This window comes from Protopterus annectens, chromosome 3.part1, assembly GCF_019279795.1.
Source record: "Protopterus annectens isolate FY-2018-M chromosome 3.part1, PAN1.0, whole genome shotgun sequence".
Classification (NCBI taxonomy): domain Eukaryota; kingdom Metazoa; phylum Chordata; order Ceratodontiformes; family Protopteridae; genus Protopterus; species Protopterus annectens.
In genome coordinates, this window is record NC_056732.1 from 622,302,141 (window position 1) to 622,325,416 (window position 23,276).

Below are 23,276 nucleotides of genomic sequence, written 5' to 3' on the forward strand. Positions count from 1 at the left end.
TTTGCTCCTCAGGGCCATCCTGTTGGTGTTCGACCTCAAGTTCCTCTCCCGTGGGTTCTGGACCTGGCCAAAACCCTGTTGATGTTCTCCCCGTGCCTGAACTGCCCTAGTGCTCTGCTTTCTTCCACTCCTTTTATTGTTGACCACAGGTACAAAGACCTGCTGTTGTTCATCATCCAATTCGACATCCTCTTCTTCATCAATAAGGGGATTGTTACTATTATGTCCATCCTCTAAAAAATCATCCAACTCATACATATTGTGAGCTCTAGTACCCAAATTTTTCTTATTGGCGTTAGACGATGTCCTTCTCAGACATCCTTGAAATCCTTAGGCAGAGGGGGAACTGGACTACCCTTAAAGCTTCCGAGGATGAGTCGGTATTCCTGGATGCGTTTGGTTCCCAACCCTCCACCTCCTGGGTGTCTCCACCTTTCGATCCACTGATGTCAGTGGTGGCTCGAAAGGTGTGGTCAGCTCCAGATACAATGGAACCAGCTCCCCGCAGGCCCACAAAATTCATCAATACCCCTCAGGACAAGCAATTTCTGACCAAGGGTGTTCCCGTTGATGCCATGATGGTAGCAGCAGCCACTAAAAAGGAGTTGGCTGAAACTTCTTCGTCTGTCCATCCCCCTAATAAGGAATCTAGGATGATGGACAGATATGGGAAGTGAATGTTTTCCTCAGCGACCTTTTCCATGAGGTCTCTGAAATATTTGTGCCATTTTACCCACCTTCAAAGGGATCTCCTTAAAGAGATAGGAGATACCCTTCAAGATCCATCAGCTACGGGGGCTCAGGCTAAGACTGCCTCTCAGCTGGTGACTCTAAATTCTGTAGTAAACTCCTCCATGCGGCTCATCTCTTATGCAGCCGATGGAGCGAGTAGGGCTGCAGGCACAGGTGTGGCTTTAAGAAGACACGCTTGGATGCGGTTATGCAACTTTGGGGAACCCTTTAAGGCATCATTCACCAACACCCCCTTTGATGGTTCTGCTCTGTTTGGACCACAGGTGAAGGATACCCTTACCAAGTGTGAGCAGGATGGTAAGACTCTCTCTGCCATTGGAGTCCATTTTTTCACTCCTTCAAGACCATATCCCAAGGGTCAGAAGAGTGGGAAGATGCGGTTCCAGAAATCCCAGGGAGCCGTGCCTGACACAAGTGGAGAGTTCCCCTCCAGGGGCAGAGGAGGGAACAACAACAGAAACCACCCTAGGGGCAGGGGGGGTCCACAAAATCAGGGCCAAAGAGAATCCTTTTCTGACAAGCCCTTCCAGCATCCCTGAAGTGCTGCCCAGCTGTCCACCTTCGGAGGCAGTCGGGGGAAGATTATCGCTGTACTCAGAAGCCTGGCAAAGTATAACAAAAGACAAATGGGTACTTTCTATCATATCCAAAGGCTACTAAATCCCTTTCTTTCGCACTCCCTACATTCCCAACAAATCCCTTCCAGATGTTCCAGCCAATCTAAGGGATCAAGCAGTTCAAGAAATTTCAAAACTGCTAAGAAAAAGTGCCATCCAGTCAGTCCCAGCAGACCAACAAGGATCCGGAATTTACTCAAGGTTCTTTTTGGTACCAAAAATGACAGGGGATTGGAGACCCATTCTGGATCTCAGCAGACTAAACAGGTCTGTTCAAAGAACGAAGTTCCGGATGGTCACGCTACAGTCCATTTTACCCTTTCTGGGTCAGGACAATTGGATGTGCTCCATAGATCTTCAGGATGCATACTACCATATTAAAATGCACAGATGCTCCAGAAGATTCCTCTGCTTCTGGCTGGGAGCCAGTCATTATCAGTTCAGAGCACTGCCCTTTGGTCTCACCACAGCCCCCAGGGTGTTCACCAAATGTTTGGCAGTAGTCACCACTCACTTGAGACGGCAAGGATTCCAGGTGTTTCCATATTTAGATGACTGGTTCTTTACTGCAACCACCAGGCATCACCTGCTGCGAGCCAGAGACTACACCATCCAAACGTGCTCCACTTTAGGCATCACAATAAATTTTGAAAATTCTGCATTGTCGCCTTGTCAATCTATCACCTTTATAGGCGCAAACTTAAACACAAAGGACATGTCAGCGACTCTACCAGTAGACAGAGTGTTAGCCATTCGACGACATGTGCAGGTCTTATTAGGATGCAAAAATATTCAGGCCAGATTTGTCCTAAAAACATTGGGTCTCATGGCAGTGGCTATAATACTAGTCCCCCTTGCATGCTTTCATATGAGGATTCTTCAGTGGATACTGTTCACACAATGGTCTTTCCAGCAACTCCCGATGTCTCACAGGATAATGATCACACAGTCATGCAAAAACCAACTTGTTTGGTGGATGGTTTCCCCATCATTACACCATGGCAGACCATTAGTTCTTCCTCCCCCAGTAGATACGGTGACCACGGATGCCTCCCTGATTGGGTGGGGGGGGCATTATCAGGGCAGAACAGTCCAAGGCACCTGGCAGCCTCATGAGTACCATCTGCATATCAATGTCTTTGAGATGACAGCCATGCTTTTAGCATTGCAAGCTCTTCAGAACTCTCTTCCCACCGGGACCATTGCAATTCAAACAGACAATATGTCAGTGGTATAGTACATCAACAAGCAGGGCGGAACCAAGTCATACCCCTTATGTCGAGAAGCACTCAGACTTTGGCAGTGGGCGATCTCTTCCCAATGGTTTCTGATAGCAGCGCACATCCCTGGGAAGTCCAACGTTATAGCAGATAGGCTGAGCAGAGCAATTCTCATGCCTCACGAGTGGTCTCTCAATCAGACTGTGGCAGACAGAATCTTCCGTAAATGGGGTCAGCCTTGCTGCGACCTTTTTGCCAACCCCATCAACACAAGTGCAACAATTTTTTCTCTCTTTTACCTCTTCCCGGACACCTCCCCAGAGATGTTCTAGTTCACGATTGGCCCCAGGAACTTCTTTATGCATTCCCTCCATTCCCCCTGATTCCCAAACTAATTCAGAAAGCTACCACACTGGGATGCAAGATGATCCTCATTGCCCCTTACTGGCCTCGACAAATTTGGTTCCCCTTCCTGCATCATCACCTTCTGGAGCAGCCCTGGACCCAATTCCAGATCTCCTGATCCATCAATCGGGCGGGCTGCACCAATCTCTTCAATCTCCCCAGCTCACTGCTTGGTTTCTCCACTTCCAACTTTAGACAGGCTTCCCAACTTCTCCCATTCGGTGCGTGAAATCATCTTATCCTCGCATAAGTCGACCACTAGAAAGACTTATGCTAGTAAATGGAAACGTTTTTCCTTATGGGCAGAGAACAGGAATATAGATCCCTTTTCAGCCCCTGTGCACCATATTTTAGATTTTCTAGCAGAACTTTTTCAAACTGGATCCTCTTCTGCCATGATTAGAGTTCAGCTAGCTGCAATTTCATACTTTCATACGGGGCTATCTGATTCAAGTATCATGTCCCATAAGCTTTGTAAAGCCTTTATGAAGGGGATCACTCTACTCAGGCCCCCAGTAAGAGATCCCCTGCCTCCGTGGAATCTGAATTTGATTTTAGCCGCCCTGATACTGCCCCCCTTTGAACCGGCAGCTTCTTGTTCCTTGAAGTTTCTTTCTTGGAAAACCCTTCTTTTGGTTGCAGTTATGTTGGCCAGAAGAGTTTCTGAACTTCAGGCTCTTTGTGTTCGTCCTCCTTACCAAGTTTTTCACAATGATAGAGTTTCTCTTCGGACTAATCCTTCCTTTCTCCCAAAGGTTACTTCTGATTGTAATTTGAATCAGTCCATTGAACTGCCCGTGTTCTTTCCGAATTATTCCAACAAGGCAGAATACAAATTACATCACTTGGGCGTCCATAGACAATTACGCTTTTACTTGCATAGAACCAAGCAATTCAGAAAATCAGACCAGTTGTTCCTGTCTTATGCTGAAGGAAAACAAGGCATACCAGTGTCAAAAGTCACCTTATCTAGGTGGTTGTCTTCTACTATTACCTTTATATATCAGTTGAGAAATAAAGACCTTCCTGCTAAACCCAAAGGTCACTCCACCAGAGCTTTAGCTACTTCTGTGGCTTTTCAGGCTAGGTTGCCAATGGAAATTATTTGTGCGGCAGCTACCTGGGCTAATCCACATACCTTCATTTCACATTATAAGCTGGATGTGGCTTCCAGAAGCAGAGCTGATTTTGGTTCCACTGTTCTGAAGAGTCTGTTCCGATGAGCCACCCAGGATTTAGGTGCTAGGGACGCTGTCCCAACCAGCAAGAATGAAGGTGAGATAGACAACTTAACATTAAGAAATTATGTACCTACCATAACGTTCCATGTTAGTTGTCTTCTTCTCGCCTTCTTTCTTGCATCCCACCCTCCATCCCCCTATCCTAGTAGACTGAGAAGAGTTCCTTAGGCTTCTTTATCACTGGCTGAGTCTTCTCTGGCTGTTACTTCTGACTGTCAGTCTCTCCAGTAGTTTCCTGTATCCTGCTACAGTTACTGTATTATCATGATTATTATTATTATGTCTGTAGTTAGGTTACCAAATGAGATCTGGGTATCTAGCGCCAGGCATCATGGGATATAGGAGGGGGCCTCAAGCCAGTAAGCAGCTCTCGAGCTTTTGAAGATGGCCGAGTCAGAGCCGAGGATCGGCTCCAAACCCAACCAGCAAGAAAGAAGGCGAGAAGAAGACAACTAACATGGAAAGTTATGGTAGGTACATAACTTCTTATTATTTGTGCACTCCTCCAAAGTATTTAACAGTAGAAGGAAGAAAGTGTCTTCCAAAATTCAAAAACTGAAGCTAACAGGAAGGGGGTGATATTAGTTGGGAGAATTGCTGGATTTTTGAACTGGATCATGTACAGAGATATGGAATTGCTTGCAAGAATTCTATAGATCGTATTTTAGTCTGGGAAGCTAGTAACAGTGTATAGTATATGTTTAGCTAAAAGTAATAAGGGTCTAGACTAGCTGATAAAATTTGATGCATGCCATCTATTTGATTTGTATTTTTATTTTAAATGTCTTGTGCAATATTATTCCAATTTGTTGTATATTTATTATTCAAGATGCTTTATAGTTTCACTATTCAATCTTAAAATGCTTATTGAAAGTGATTAGTTTACAAATTAAAGAGCATATATTTTTAATCTAGTATAGTGATAATTGATTTGAATCCATCTGTTAACAGACCTGCAAAGAAGTAAATGTTGTCATTCTTATATTTAGAGGATGTCTTATTTTAAGTATAAACAATAATTTACGTGTATATCTTTTTTCAATAAATTCTGACTAGTAGCAGCATTTCCATAAAATGAGGGAGAAATTTTTGCTACCTGAGAGTTATCATTTAGCACCCCCTAAAAAGGGGGTCTATATTAGAACATTGAAAATTTAATGGTCTGAACCACTAAAGTGACCACCTTTAGTGATCGAACTGTTAAATGTTCGAACGTTCGTAAAAAAAAAATAAATAAAACAAACAAAAAAAAAAAACTAAAGAGTATAGGTAGGGGGGCAAGCCCCCCTGCAACCCCCACACCCCCACTACTTAAATATACCAACTCCGAGACCACACTACATTGAAGTAAACAGAAATCTCCCCTTACAGAGATTTCCGTTTACCTGCTCGATGTTCTGTACTCTCGCTATTCTCAGGTCAACAATGTCAGATTCGACACTGTCGGCTTTCGAGAATTTAATATAGACCCTAAAAAGGGTGTGTGTGTGTGTGTGTGTGTGTGTGTGTGTGTGTGTGTGTGTGTGTGTGTGTGTGTGTGTGTGTGTGTGTGTGCATCTGTTTGTGCAAACTAATTGTGGTCAAGTTTCCATTATGCTTCATAAATTGTCATGGAAAGCATCAGGGTCAATTTTAGGTAGGAGAAATCCAGGAAGGTAAATCTGTACAGTGTAAAGTTTATTTGGATGTGGCAAATGTTGGCTATTACCAGATGTAGTAGTAGACTACTAAATTACCAGTACATTTATGAGACCAAGTTGGCATAATGCTTAAGGTTTTTGCCTCCCTTGCACAACAGGGATCAAACCTTGTACCTTGTACATGGGAGGTGAAGACCTTAACCATTATGCCAACTTGGTTTCATAAATGTGCTGGTAATTTAGCAGTGCACTGCTACATCTGGTACAAGGTTTGATCCTGACCTCTGACCAATGTCTTTTTGAAGTTTGCATGTTCTCCCTATGTCTCTCCAGGGTTCCTCACACTTCTGAAAAAAAACATGCTTAGTGTTTCCATCTCAAACTCACCAATGAATGGAGCTGTGGGCAGCAGCACAGACTCTACATGGTGCATTATAGGGGGAAGAGTTGTACAGATCACCCACTTTGGGCATTTACTGTGGTGCACAGTGTCCTCAAGATAGGAGAACACAGATCACAGACTGCAGGCTGTGGGAGGCCTAGTCACTCAATGGTGTAAATGAATGAAGAAAATCCCACAGAAGGTATACTGCTCCAGAAACAGCCTACAATAAGGGAAGAGGAGGAACCCACCCTAGATGAAGAAAGAATAGCACTAAGGAAAATGAAGTCAGGGAAATCAGCAGGTTCAGATGAGGTCACAGCAGATATGATAAAGGTGTTGTATGTGATGGGGAGAAATGGCTCCTGAGGGTACTCATAGCAATGTGGAGAGAAATGCATATCTTGGATAATTGGAGAATAAATATACTTCTGCCAGTGTACAAGATCAAAGGACATCCACAACTGTGGGCAGTACAAAGGCATCAAACTTCTAGCATATTGCATGAAAGTTCTGGAGAATGTGATTGATAAACGGATAAGCAGAGTGGTAGAATGTAATATGGTAGATGAGCAGTCTGGATTCAGATCAGGATGCAGCACAACTGACCTGATGTTTGCAGTGAGACAGATAGCTGAGAAAAAGCTAGAGATGAGAAAAGAGTCCAACTGGGCATTCCTAGACTTGGAGAAATCATATGACAAGGTCCAAAAAAATTGATTTGGGCAGTAATGTGGTGGTTCAAGTCCCAGAAACATTTGGTAGAATTAGTGCAGACTATGTACAAGGTCTCAATGACTCAAGTATGAACAGTGTTCAGCCTCACAGAAGGGTTCCCAGTGGGAGTGGGTGCACACCAGGATTCAGCTCTGAGCCTACGGCTGTTCATACTGGTGATGGACTACATTAGCAAACAGGTTAGAAGGGACAAATCAGCAAAGTTGCTGTATGCAGATGATTTGGCATTACAGGCAGATTCTGAGCAAGAACTTCAGCAAAGGATAGAGGAATGGAATGCAAAACTGAAGAGACATGGGATGAAAGCAAGCACAGATAAGACAGTGGTAATTATGGCACCAAATTTGGGAATCAGAGGAAGGTGAGAACTGAGATAGAAGGGAAGATAGTGGAACAGGTTAACAGCTTCAAGTATCTGAGAGGGGTGGTTGAGGAGAAGGAAAGTCTGAATGAAGAGGTAAAAGCTAGAATCAGAGGGGATGCAGCCAACTGGCATAGAGTTTCAGGTGTAGTATATGACAGAAGAATGCCCAAGAAGCTGAAAAACAAGTGTACAAGACAATGGTGCAACCAGTACTACTGTATGGTACAGAAACCTGGGCAGTAAAGGCAAAGCAGATGAAGAAGCTAGAGGTAATGGACATGAAGTGCTTGAGAAGGGTTGTAGGATGCACACTGTGGGACAGACAAAGAACTGAGGGCATAAGTGCAGAAGACAAAGTAGCTCCAATTGCAGAAAGGATCAAAAAGAACAGATTACAGTGGTTTGGACATGTACAGAAAAGCAGAAGACAATCTGGTGAGGAAGATTTGGGATGGTCAGGAAGAATGTAAATGGAAACCAGGAAGATCAGCAAAGAAGTGGATGGATTGTGTGAAAGAAGATCTGTGACAGTCATACTTAAGTGTCAGAGAAGGCAGGAGTGTGGCATTGAATCGAGAGAGATTGTGACAGTTAGCATGATACCTTGACTCCATGTAGAAAATGGGAAACAAGGAGGTTGATGATGATGATATACATCTATAGATTTCTCTATAGTCAGTTGCCAAAAACAGCAATGAATTATGATTCATAAGTTCTTCAAGACTGAAAAGCATAACAAAAAAAAAAGTAAACAAGACAATCTTTTCTGAAGGATGTTATGTGGTTGGGGGACTGGCCATCATACCCCTTTAGCTTGCATTTACCAACTTAATAGTTGCCCTACTTTAAGAAAAAGTGAAAAAAGCAAATCTGAAAGAACGTCACCAGATGACACACACTTCAGTTAACTATGCTTAAATGATCTATGATCTAAAGCCCTTGTAAAAAGGTACTTAAATGTACATGTCGCAATGAGGTAAGCTGTAATATATTTATATCTATATTTGTGCCTGTATCGAGGAAATTGCTTGCATCTCTCTGAATTTTGTGTAGTGGGAGATGGAGTTGGTTACTGTTTTAGTTTATGGTACTATAAATCTATACTCTATAGATATTTACTGTCCATCAGTCTAAAATAATTAATTAACTTACTTCACAGCAGCTGTGAAAAGCTACAACCCTTTTGGGCAGTAGCCACCGTGAAAATCATGAGACTTGTCTGAAAAATGAATTTATGATATATACCCCATAACATAATTTTTTTGAGAAGCAGTAACATTTTAATACTAAAGTTTCAAATCAGGAGCCGGATGAGGTAGCACCAAGATTAATAAATGTAAGGATTTTACTTTGGTTTGCATTTATGTTCCAGAAGATGCAAATAATACTACTGGTGAAGATAGTTCCTCATTGATAAGCTCTAGTATTAAAGATAAAAAAGTATGTTAGGAAAGTTTAATACAGATTATATAGTAATAGTTCATTATTATTCAAAAGCATGCACACTGATTGGTCAGCCCAACTGTCATGCGCATTATAAATCCAGCATATACCAATAGACAAAAGTCCTGTTTCTGAAGTACCACTGAGCGGTCAGATTTTCTTCTGCTAGTATTTGCTAGGGAGGAATACATCTCACCTGTCAAGATTTTCACAAAATGTCCAGATTTTTGCCTCATATTTTTGGTTTGTTGCTCATAAAATGTGTGGTTTTCCCACAAGTCATTGAAGAGTGTAGTCACTAAATGGCAGACATTACAGTTTCAGACTTCATATCAGACAAGCACGATAATACAAATCTTGTTCTAGCAGCTTTCGAAGTTTATGAGGAACATTTTCAATTGGCCCTTATTTTGGGGTCTTTGTACCCCATTATTTAAGGGTTTGTCCACATATCTTGAACTATGACATTGAGAGGTATATATGGGGGGCAGAGCAAATACAAGGAAAATCAGGTACATTCTGCAAAACTAAAGAAACATACCCAATTTTCCTTGTATTTCTGCCCTGTCTCCCATACCTCTAAAATGTCTGGATTTTACAGTTAAAAAAAAGCAACAGAGATCTGTCCTTTCTCCATTCCTTGTTTTCATACAAATGCACAGTATATTAACAAATGTGGAAGAATTGGCAAACAATGCAGAAGAACAATATGGCACCATTATACAAAGACATTATTTAAGAAAAGTAAGCACTTCTTTCTTAAATAATGTTATTGTATAATAGTAATAACCAACTTGTGAGTGTGGGTATATGAGGATTTACCCAGGGTTTGCTTTGTTTAATCACTCGGGCTTCATCCTTGTGATCAAACCACACCAACTGTTGGTAAATCCTCAATATACCCCCAACCACTCATCAGTTATTTCTTAATTGGTCAGTAGCTGCCAGTTCTTTTTCCCAATATACTTTAAATTATTTGGTCTTCCCAGCACATCCACAAAATGGATTCATGATAATGGTCAAAAGGCAAAAACTCCAGAGTCAGCTTTATTGAGCAAACTGAAATGGACTAATAATAAATAAATAAATTGTTTTTTGCAGGGGCAAGTCCCCACTTCTGGAGAAAAGGGGAAATCCCCCTATCTTTGGTATTCAGCAATCTCTGAAAAATGTTGCTATGTAAGACATTCTTTTCACTATACATTTTGTTCCACAACTTATATTAAAACAAAATGCATTTGAAACAAATGCAGTTTGACCATATGCCTTGTTTCCTCACAAAACCTCTAGCACTGAAAATGTATCAGGTAGAAACAGTAACCTTGATTTTGTCCTCTTCTCTATCAGATAATGTAACATAAAGGTATGATGGGAGAGTCTATAAATGACCTCTATTGCATTTTTACTGTGCAGGATTTTGCCAAGGTAAAACAGAACTGGAATTACAACAAAGTATGAAATATGAAGTGATGCAGTCTGTAGCATTGTCGATCGTCACCATAGAGAAATAGGTTTTCCTATTTGGTTCTCAGTAGATGGAGGCCTTATGTATGGAGTTACCACCGGAAAATAAGTTTTCCTGTTTCATTCTCAGCAGAAGGAAGTCTTATGTATGGAGTTACCATAGGGAAATAGGTTTTCCTGTTGGGTTCTCAGCAGAGGGAGGCCTTATGTATGGAGTTTGCATGTCCTTGATATGCTCACTGTTTGTTTTCTCTGTAGTCCAGTCTTTAAACACATGTCAAAGACATGTTGTAAGTGCAGTGGCATGTCTAAATTGCATGTAGGTATGTGTGTGGTGTGTGTGTATTATACAGACGAAAGCCTGGCAATCTGTCTCTGTTCCCATCTTGCCAAGTAAACTAGTCACCACTTACTTTTTTGAGCTTAGATGAATGCAGTTTAGGGTTTCAATAAAGCTTTCCATGCCATCCTTACTGATTTGGACTTAATGTTAGCCTTAATGAGATTAAAATTATCTCAACACAAAAGCAGCACCCTGGCTCTGAATATAACTTAAAAGTATTTACTACACCAAGGACTTCTTGCTTGGAAACATTACTGCCAAAAAATGCACCCTGAAACATTACTAAGCTTATTAATATAGGCATGAAAAAAACAGACATGTCATCCCTAAATACATTCATCCAAGTCATTGCAAGTGAACTTAATGAATACTTAAAAATATATGTCATTAAGAAACTTCATTATAAAAACAGTAACTCCAGTATTAAAAACAAAACATTATTATTGTTTTATGTTTTTCAGTTTGACATTTTATAACCAAATGAGTCAAATAATAGTTGGAGGGTAATCATTTTCTTAACTGTTTGTGGTCACTGGTTGCTGCGTTATACTGCTTCTATGTAATGTCTTGGTTTTATAGTTTGCGTTACTCTGCCTGAAAGCTATTAGGTTGAGGTAGCAGGCTTTTTATACCATTGTAGAATAATAACAATACAGTCTTTTAACAAGATTTCTGTTTTTATATTTTCATTTTATTTGGTGCTGTTACTTTATATAAATGTAATGAGTACTAATTAACAATATCATGATCCATCCCAAAACTTACCCTCTCATCTCATGACAACTGATTACACACTAAAATAATCATCCACTCCTTTTAGCTCTCTCTTTGCATACTTTGACAGTTCAGATGTTGCTTACCATGCTTATAAGACTTCACTTCAATAGCAAGTACATTTACTTTTTATTAACTTATTTACCAGCCTATTTACTTCATTTTACTTATTTAACTTTGTTAGCAGGGTAAACAAAGTTATCCAAAGACATTTGTAGCTGTGACTCAATCCAAGAGGTTGTAACAGGCTTTCAATACATTTACAAACAAATTCAGTGAAATCTGACTCATTTCTGTTTTTGTCTGGCAATAAGAATAGAATACTAAAGGTCTGATTTGTTAATGAATCGGTTCCTGTTTCAAGGGTACAGGGTGTGAATCTTTCTACCTCCATTTGCCTGTTGTGTGTCCTTAAGTAAGTTACTAAACCAGACAGTGGTTTAGTACAACTACGAATTTGGAGTAAGCTCCTTAATGGCCAGTCAGACTGCATGCTTTGTAACTACACGATTACCCTCTGAGTTACATTTATATTCAGCACATATTATAATCAGCAGTTACAGTTCAATAATAATTATAGTTTAATAATTGTAGTGCTTTCATCCACTACTAGTTGGACTTCATCAGAAATTGTACAGTGGGCCTACTTAGCTCAGGTGAGCTACTATAGCCTTCTGGAGTGGTTTAGTGAGTTGTCACATCTAGGGTAAGTTTCCTGTTCTTTCAATGATTACAACTGTTATTTCTATCTTTGTGCCTCTCAAAGTAAAATAGAAATAGAATAATAAGATTTTACTAGTTTGCCTTTCAAATTATATGCAGTAGACCATTATTAAGAAGTGGTAAGAAATGTGAATTGACGAAATCCTTTGCACACAACCAGCAGTTGCAGGAGCAGCCTATAGTAAGAAATGTTAGCCACAGGATGGTAGGTAAAGAACCCAGTATCTATGATAACTGCAGATGTCCTTACATTCACTGATGCAGTATTCATAACTTATAGGGATTCCCTGCCATGGAAGCCTGTTGTCTGGACAGTTTACCAAAGCCTACCGTTGTTTTAAGGTACGCTGAACATCACATAAACGCTCCTCACATCGGGTAGGGCATTAAGGTGACATTCAGGTGTACCATCTTCAGAACTTCTTTGCCACCAGTCCGAACACTGTTTTAAACATTGGTCTGTTTGCCTCAGTCTGTTTTATGCTGTTTTTTTCTGTATGTTTGTATTCTGGTGATTACTCCTGTTTGCTGAAGTCCTCACCATTGCAGGTAAGTACCTAGTTGGGGGTTTTGTTATTTTTCTTGAATTTCTGTGCTGTTTGGGGGGGTAAATGTCATCCAGGGAGGGTAAATGCCAGTGTGGGAGACAGATTCCTCATAAAGACAGCCACAATAAGTGCCTTTTTTGCCTAGGAGCTTCTCATGACCATACGTTTTTTTTTCGATTTGTCAGGTATTTGTCCCGAAAACCCTTCATAGTAGACTTTTTTCCCTTTCCTTGTACCTTGAGAACCAGCATATTAAGCTTCTTGCTAAAGATACTATGCATGGAACGTCTCACCCCAAGGGTCAGCTGTCAGGGGAGAAGAAGGTGAAAAAGGCAAGACAGGAATCTTCTGCTGTCCCAGCCTTTGCTGGGTGTTTCTCCCAAGGTTGTTACAAACCTCGAGGCTTGCCTGGCTGTGTTGCCGGACCTCTCTGCCACATCCAGTTTGGAGGCTGGAGAGGATCTGCTGGGCAGCACGTCTGATGAGGCTTTGCAGGTGTCCATTTTAGACAATCAGGGTGAACAATGGTCGATTGTTTCTGAGGGTCTAGGGGGATTCCACAGGTTTTTCTTAGGGAAGAAGTTCCAATTACAGTTGTGGAATGCCGTTCTGAGTCAGAGCCTTCTCAGATCTCTAGGATGGATGTTCCCTTGAAAAAGAAACAGAAAACTAAACATGTTTCTTCTGCTCCTAGGGATCCACAAAGTGAGTGGCAGGCCTTTACTCAGGGGTTATTTAATGCTTTCCTGTCATTAAGGCCTCCTCAAGGGGTTTCAGTTCCTGCTCCTCCTTGGTCTTTTACACTTAAAAGAGCCAAGGAATTGAAATGTTCTTAGGAAGTGGTGGATTCTGATGAAGAATCATTTACTTATTCCACTGCGATCCGTTTTCCTTTAGACTATGGCTCTGAGGAGGAGGAATCTAATTGTCCAGATACTCCTTCTGAGAAAATTTCCTTTGGGGACACAATCTCTAGGATGATGATTTTTTTAAGAGGGTTTGTGTCCAGGTTTCTGATATCCATAAGAAATACTGAGTTACTGCAAATGGAATCTCCTAAACCTGCAGCTATTTCTCCTGTCTTGGCTGCTTTACTGGATGTTTTTTTCCAATACCTCTCAAGCACCTGATTCTCTGCCCCCTGCTCCAAAGAAGTCTGATAGGTTTTATAGGGTGCCTGAAGGTTGTTCTTTTTTGATCAAATGTCCTTCTGCTGACCCCTCTGTGGCTTCTGTAGCCTCTGATAAGCCATCTCAATTGCTTCCTTCATCTAAGTTACTGCCTTCTGACAAAGACAGCAGAACTATGGACAGGCTGGTAAGAAGGTTTACACTTTGGCTACCCTACTTTTAGGGCTATTAATTATCAGACCCATATATCTAGGTATGTGTTGGCTCTTTTTTCTCAGGGTGGTCAGTTTTTTTTCTAATTTTCCAGACTCAGAGTAAATATTCTGCTCTTCCCTTACTAGGGACTTCTTCTCAAGTAGTCTATCATTCTATCAAATGTTGTTATGATGCAGCAGATGCCTCTTCTAGGGCTGCTGCTTTTGGTTCAGTACTGAAGATAAATTCTTGGCTTAGGCTTCAACCTTTACCTGATGATATTAAGCCTAAGTTGATGGATGATATTAAGTCTAAGTTGATGGATGTGTCTCTGGATAAAAAGCGTTTGTTTGGGGAAGCGGCTGCTGATTTGTTTAAGTCTCTTCAATACAAGGGGAAGGCCTTACAGGAGCTAATGGACCAGAACCATCATAGAGATATATTGTAGGAACACCTGAAACACAAACAGAACCAACACCAGATCTAGAGCTGACAGGACCATCATGACCACAGACAGCACAGCTACCAAAAGTAGCATCTGGAATGCAGACCCACACCACCAAGAGGGATATTCCCATCAGTACAGACATCAAGCACAACACCAGCAACAGGACCAGTACCAATACTATCACCAGGACCAATGTCAGAGCTCAAGAGGAGGACAATACTACCAGATTCACCAGGAAGACAACTACTACAATCTCCAGAGACTTCAGAGGGCACAAGAGGAGTTTCAGTGATCCCCAACCCCATCCAGAGCCCCTCTGGAAGGCCAGAGAACCAAGCAATGGACAGGAGTATGGGAAATTAAATATTTAGGGGAGCCCAACTACACCACAGAACCCAGAACCAGATGGAGAAACCAGCCATGATATTAACTTACCCCGTTGTTTGGAATCACTCCAAAAAAGAACTTACTGACATTGAGATTAGTGTGCTTTCAAAGGGATTAACCTTTGTTCCCCACTGCAGGTCTGACACAGTACAGGTACGGTTGACTTAAAATTCTGTCAGAAAATTGAATCTGAAAGTTCTGTTCCATGGCAAATCAGTGTGATAAAAAACTATGGAAGAAATAATAAAAAGACCCAATAATTACTGCTATCCCTACCACCAAACTTTAGCAGCCTTTGAAGTCAAATGTGAAATGGACATCAGGAAAGTGCTGCAAAAACCAGCAGGGAGAAGGTTCAACAACCTTAACAAAGGAGAGAAAAAAGCATTATTAGCACTAGGCAGAGATAAGTCTTGATGGGTTATGAAGGCTGACAAGGGAGGGAGTATTGTTGTTACTGATACCAGCAGCTATAACCAGAGGAGAGAAGAAATGTTGAGTGACACAAACTATTATGAGTCTTTAATTTTAGAAGAGATTAAGGCATTGTACAACAACTGGTACACAGCCTTGATTGCACTTTATGATGATGGTTTGTTAACAAATAATTTATTTGACCATCTACAGACACCTTTCCCCTACTTGCCTAAATTCTTTGGAATCCCTAAGTCACACAAAAATAGAGAAAACCCTCCTTACAGACCAGTGGTTGTAAGCGGGTGGTCTCTGACCGAAGCTACTGCCATCTACCTGGATTTTTTGTTACAACCTCTGGCTAAGAAGAACATCTCACTCATAAAAGACTCTAATGATTCTTTAAGGAAAATAAAAAATGTTACAGTTGATGCTGACAGTATTTTATTTACAGTAGATGTTGAATCATTATATACTGTATCTCCACATAATTATTGTATTGAAACAGTGATTGATTCTTACAGGAAAAACAATGGCACACCAGCACAACATGAAAGAACAGGTAAACTTTTAGATATGGTGCTTAACTATGATTTCTTTATGTTTAATGGAAATTACTATAAACAAAAGACTGGTATAGCCATTGGGGCTGCTATGGCCCCTACCCTAGCTAACACAGCCCTAGGCAAGTGGGAGGAAGATTATGTTTATAACAAAAGAGAACACATGCAACATATCACGGTGCATCTGTGCTTTATTGACAACATTTTTATTGTGTAGAAAGGAGACAGTGCTAAATTAGAAGAGTTTATCAGCTATCCGAATCAAGCCACTAGCATCCTGCATTTCACCTCTTCCCACAGCCTCACCTTGGCAATCTTCTTAGATATGCAGATTACTAAAGACTTGGACCAAGGTTAAATGGACACAGATCTTTACAGAAAACTTATCAGAGTAAAACTCCTGTTGCATAATAAGATTCTCCATCCCACTAGGACAAAATATCTTCTTCTTCTTCTTTCGGCTTGTTCCCGGTTAGGGTTCACCACAGCAGATCACCTGTCCGCTCATGATTGGCAGTGGAGTTTTACGGTATCGAGTTGCCAGCCCGGCGCCCAACCTTCCACAGAGGGTACACACACGCACACACTCACACCTAGGGCCAATGTAGTGTGTCCAATCCACCTACAGCATGTCTTTGGGATGTGGGAGGAAACCGGAGCACCCGGCGGAAACCCACGCGACCACAGGGAGGACATGCAGACTCCACACAGAAGGCACCCCAGCCGAGAATCGAACCAGAGAATGTAACATTGTTAAATTCCAGGGCTACATGTTTGCTAGGATCACCACAAAAATGGAGCACTTCCTTAAGAACCTAAATTAACTTGAAAATGATTTTTGATGAGGGGATATGAAAGAAATATGTTAAGAAGTATTTTGGAACCTATAATTGAACTAAAAAGTACAAATGCACCAGTACTTAACAGGCCTTATAGGAGGAGGGTGTTAAAGAAATCTATGGGCAGCAAATCTAAAGACAGTTGTATCTTGACTTTTACTGTTGACTATTACAGCATCATTAATGTTATTAGATAGAATTGGGCCAGAATTACTGAAAGCTCATATTTAATGGACATCCTTGGATAAGCTCCTTCCTTTGTGTATAGGAAAGCCAGGAACATCAGGAGCTGGGTTGAAGGTAGGCCCAGACCACAGGATACATGCAACAATAAGTGTGGAGCCAACTGTGTGTGTTTTGTCAGCACATATGGGAGGAAGACATGTTTTTCTGCCCTCATTTAAAGAACATGATTAAAACCAATGCAAGAGGTTACTGTAACTCAATGCAGGTGGTTTGCAGGGCAAGTTGCAATGACTGTGACAGTCACTGACAGATTCTATGTGGAGGAAAACACTCAACAGACTTAAAAGAAGGATTTCTGGCAATCTTTCTGAAAGTAGAGCTAAGTGCAAGAATAACGCACTCGCTCAGCACCTGTACCAACACAAAAGACACACTGGCTTTAAATTTCTAATTATTGACCATGTGGACCTTTTGGAACTGGAAGGAGACATACCTAATCTTTTAGAAAAACGTGAACTACTGTGGCAGCTGAAGCTGATCTCCTTTAGGAAACCAGGGCTTAATTATTATTGCTCCATCAAAAGCATACTAGATCTCATAAAACTTCCCCACTGTTTAAAAGACTATTAAAAGAAAGATATGTGACTGATTACTGCTGACATTACTTGCTTATATTAAAAACAAATATCAAATACTGTTTACTTCTTTTAGCACTAACTTACAATGTTAAAAAGAACATACGTTAGGTGGCTCATGTATACATTAATCATCTTTGATGGCTCCACATTAAATGCTACTTTAGATTTTAAACTGAACACTTTTGTTGCACTTTTTCCTTTTAGGCAGTGATAGTCTGATAGTGCACACAGTGTGCATGGGCCCAGTCATTTTCTTTTTCTGTTTTAAAGTTTGCAATTACTCGAGTGCACTCTTGCACATTCAAATAAGTGTTTTCTTAGTAAGATGACACACTTTGACAGATTCCCATGGCCTTAGTGCTTTATGTTTAACATTTAACACTGTATTTCCAGCTTTGTAATTATTTTTATCTTTTTCATCCTACTTACTGTAGGTTTTCAGTTGTATATCTATACACATTCATTCATATTACGATTTGTTTTTGACACACAAACCTGATGAAGTATTTATCTGTTATGAATGCAATATTTGTTAAAAGTTGTATATTTATTAATATTTATTCTGGCAGATGTCTAGTGGTAGATCTTCTTGTTAGTCAGTCAGTCAGCCTTTTTTTAGTTAGTTAGTTTCTTAATTAATAAAGGTTTGGATTAGTTGGTTAGCCTATACAAAGTATTAATAAACTAGTCTTAGACTGGAATTTTTCTCTAGCTTTTCAGTTTCAGTTTTGGATAGGACAGTTTCTGTTTACACTATGGTGTTAAGGGGGGAGGGGGACTTGGCTAAAATGCTATTGCTCTTAACAGAGCCACCTTCTTGTAACTGCTCCCTTACTCCAAACAACCTGATTATATATAAATAAGGAAAGCTTTTGATGCTTTTCATTATACTTAACTTGTTTGTGTGTGTTCAATAAAGGATATTGCATTATTAATTGACAAAGGCTTTTGTCTCCCCCATAGTGCCTTTTTTAGGCAGTGCCGTGAGGTCAAAACTACCAACATGAAAATTTAATCAAAACACAAATTAAAGGTCATGCTGCTAAATGCTAGGAGTCCAAATACGAAACTGCACTCATTGCAAGCATTCTTAAAACTGGAAGCTGCTGACATTTGTGTAGTCACAGAAACCTGGTTCAAAGCTTTGGAGAGCACCCCAGCCATATCAGTTTACTCATCCTATCATACATTCAACCCCCAAACCATGGGCAACAAAGCAAAAGGAGGTGAAGTTTCAATATATATTAAATACACACCTCCAGGCTGGTCAAACCATATGAAACACAGGAGACACTTCAAGTGCAGTTAACCATCGACAAAACCCTTATTCAAATCATAGCTAGCTACAGGCCCCAAACTTTGACTCAAGATGCCCATTCCATCTATCTAGACCTCTTTGAATCTATCAAGCTTCAACCCTTTACCCTGATCCTGAGTGACTTTAACTATACAACCATAGACTGGAAGAACTACTCATGCCAAAACACAAATGCCCAGAGATTCCTTGATTTCGTAAATGCAAAAGTCCTGGACCAGCTGGTCAATATCCCCAACAGAGGTGATAATATCTTGGACTTAGTATTAGCCAACATGAGTAACCACTGCAGCATCCCTACAGTGTCATCCTCCCTGGTAAGATCCAACCACAAAGTGGTCACTTTCGAAGATACTGTTGCCCCCTCCACCCCCCCCCCCCAGCAAGGGTCAAACAAAAAAAGCTTCTCCAAAGCTGATTACAACCTCCTGTGGGAAGGAATAAACAGCTTCACAGCCCTCTTCTCCTCCACAGGAAATGGCACAAATGTCCAAACCTATACCACAGTACTATACGAGCATTTATATAGCTGCATGGAGTCAGGAATACTTGACAGGACAAAATCCTCCTCCTCGAGGAAGAGTAAACCTATCTGGTAGACATCTGCAATAAATATATTCTATAATAAAAGGGAAAAAAATTGCTGTCCAGGACCAAGAAGTGTCAAGTGCCTAATTGGAAGTGATATCTCCTTAGCCTGAACAAGCAAATAAGAACACTAGTGAAATCTTTCATAGCAAACTTAAACTGACCACATCCACTAACGATAATCATAAGGTCTTTTACACATATATCCGCAGTCTCAAAGGAAGAACTAACATTTGCTCAGAACTGGTGGGCACCACATACACAAATGTCATAGACATAGCCAACCTGCTGGAAGACAGGTTCAGCAAAAACTTCAACCCTCTGTCCCCCCATCAGTAAATCAGGACATGCCCAGCACCCATCCCCCTCCCCTTATTTCTAGGGAGCAAGTCATCACTGCCCTCTCAAATGAAAAAAATACAGCCTCCATAGGACCCAATAACATCCCATGCTGCATCCCACATGAACTCAGGCAGGAACTTGCAGCACCATTAGGCACCCTACTCAACCAAAGCCTGGCTTCATCCCAGCTGAGTGGAGGACAGCCACTGTCATCCCTTTGCACAAAGGTGGAGCATCCACCAATCTAGGAAATTATAGACCCATCAGCCTAACTAGCATGATCTGCAAGGCCATGGAACAGATTATCATGGACCTCATTAGCAAGGACATTGGCAACCTCCAAACACTCGATCCCACACAGGTTCATAGGTTCATAGGTTGGTCCTAGGTTATCAGCCCTAGGGCCTATACAAGCCCAGTCATAACAATTCCCTGGATGTTTCTTCCAACAATATTTACTTCCCTGGACCCCTGTCTAGCAGGGTGACTGATGTGATACCTGGGGTGACTTTCCTATCTCCCATCCAATCATCAAGATTCCTTTTGAAGAGGGCCAAGGAGGTGTTCTGCTTGACATGTATGGGTAGTCTATTCCAAAGCATGGGGAGTCTCTGGGTCAGGAACCTATCCCTCCAGCATGTTTTATTTATTGTGATGACAAGGTATAGATCCCTGCAGCGTTTGGCTCTGAGGGATTGGGATTTAGTTAAGTGGAGCATGTCTAACAGCTCAGGGTTTGACATGGCCTTGTATGTTAAGCAGAGATCACCTCTGAGTAGACGATATGCCACAGAGTATAGCTGGAGTTTTTTTTAGATGGTCAGCATAGGGCATCTGATTTAGGCCTGTGATTCTTTTAGTGAGGTATTTTTGTGGCCTTTCCAGCTGTTGCAGATGTCTTGTGAGGTACATACCAAATGGGGCGTTGTACTCTATAGTGGGTCTAATGAGGGATGAGCACAGTGGGAGAATGACCTCCTTTTTTCGGGATGAAAAGCCCTTAGTGATGAGGTATGCCACATAGAAGGATTTCCTGACTGTTGTGGTGATGTGGTTATCAAAGGTGAGATCACTGTCCACCTGTGTCCCTAAGTCTCTCATCACACTTTCGGTGTTTAGTGTACTGCCACCTATGTGGTAATTCATGGGTACATGTTTTTTCCCCAAAGGGGATAACTATACATTTCTTGGCATTAAGCTTGAGCCCATGGCTCTGGCACCAAGCATCTGTTTCTGTAAGGCCCTTTTGTAGAATATCCACATCATTTGGGGATTCAATAATGGCTCACAGTTTGCAGTCATCTGCGAACTTTGGTAGCCAGAGTCCCTTAGTGTTGGTCTGTACATCAGAGAAATAGATGCCAAACAAGAGTGGTCCCCAGGACTGAACCTTGAGGTACTCCACGTGTCACTTGTCTGGATCTGGATTTGGAGTCGGCTGCTTTTACAGTCTGGGTTCTCTCAGTAAGCCAGTTGGCAACCCATCAAGTGACATAGGGATTTATGCCTTGGATTCATCAAGGGGAGGTCATGCCTGTTTAATTTGGTTGACTTCTTTCAGACAGTCACCAAAGCCATGGACGAGGGGAAGACGGTGCACACCACCTACCTTGACCTGGCCAAAACCTTCAATACTATTCCCCACTCAAACTCTCTCAACTAGGCATCAATCCATATGTTACCAGATGAGTAGCAAACTGGCTCACAGACAGAACCCACCTAGTCAAACTAGGGGAAGCCACCTCAAGCAGTAGACCCATAACGAGTGGCCCACCCCAGGGATCGGTCTTGGGGCTTCTGTTGTTTGGGATATAGTTTTCTGAGGTGCCAAAATCAGTGGGCTATGGTTGACCAGGTTTGCAGATGACTGCAAACTGTGCACTATCATCAATTCCCCTAGTGATGTGGACTTCCTCCAAGAAGGTCTCCCCCAAACAAATGACTGGTGCCAGAAACATGGCCTCAAACTGAATGCCAAAAAATGCATCATCATCCCCTTTGGGGAGAGTGAAGTCCCCACAAATTATCACATTAATAACAAGGTCCTAAGCATGCAATCAGTCATGAGGGACTCGAGCATTCAGGTTGATAGCAACCTAAATTTTGACCACCATGTTGCCTCCATTGTATGGCAAGCTTTCTACATGGCCCACCTCATTAGGAAGGGTATCTCATCCATGGACAAGGAGGTCTAACATCCCTGTATTCTTCCCTTATAAGGCCCATTATTGAGTATAGCTCTCCTTTCGGCATGTACCTCATAAAGCACATGTATCAGCTAGAAAGACCACAGAGGTTCCTTCACCAGGAGAATCCAGGGCCTCAAACATCTACCCTACACAGATAGGCTAAAAGCTCTGTCGCTCTGCTCCACAAAGGTGACCTCTGTCTGGCATACAAAGCAATTTCAGACCCTGCACTGATGGGACTGCTGCATATCTGCAAGTCAACCTCCATTCGAGTAACCCACACGCGTGACCTCATCCTGGCCTGTGACATCAATAGGACTTGTTGGCAGGACAAATTTGTGTCCCAGAGAATCCCCCATTCTGTGGAATAGACTCCCTCTCCACTTCAAGCAGAGTATCTCATTATTCATTTTTAAGCACAACCTGGAAAACTAGATGGAGAACAGAAAATACACCTCTGAGGTTGCACTGGTGTCCCTGCTGGGTAAGGGCATTGGGTGCTGACTTGTCAGAACATGGGCTAAATTCTTGGCTAGGCTTGTAAGGGCCTCAGTGCCAATAGCCTAGTGACTTCCTATGACCCTATAATCCTATGAACTCAACTGTGGACTACCTATTTTCTATTTGACTATTTTGTAGCACATATTTTACAGTTATATTTTACAGTTCGATTTTTATTAAGTGAACTAAGTGCATAACATAATGCAGGAAGTGAACATAACACCCTCCACACTGTGAAGTTTATTCTTGGTTTAAATATCAGAGAAATTTCCCTTCTAAGCCAGCCTTTGTTCATAGGCAATCTTGCTCTCCTGCTAAAGGTAAAAAGGGTGGTAAACAGGCTCCTCCTGCTAAGGCCATTCAGACTGCAGTGATTCAAAACCTTCTTTTCCTGACAAACCAGGTGCTGTATGACTATCCACCTGCTTGCAGCTACGTTCCTCTTTCACTTTGCCTTTCTCTTTCTCTTCCTGTTTGGCTTTGAATCACCCAGGATTCGTGGCTTCTATCAATAATTCATCAGGGGTATATTATGGTGTGAATTTCCCATCCTATGTTTATGGGTATTCCTCAGCCTCCTCAGTAACAACTTCCTTTTTTCCCAGAGGCTCTTCAAGAGCTTTTATATTAGGGTACTATTCAAGAGGTTAAAACGAACAACAGCAAAAATGGAAACCAAGTTGCTACACCACAGAATGAAACAAGAAAGCCAATATACAAATAAAGTTCTGTATTTATTCTCAAATTGAGAATAAATACAGAACTTTATTTGTATACTGGCTTTGTTGTTTCATACTATTCAAGAGGTGCCTGTTTCCCAAAGGGGAAAGGGGTTTTATTCAAGAATGTTTCTAGTGCCTAGAAATGAGGCCACTTTGAGACCAGT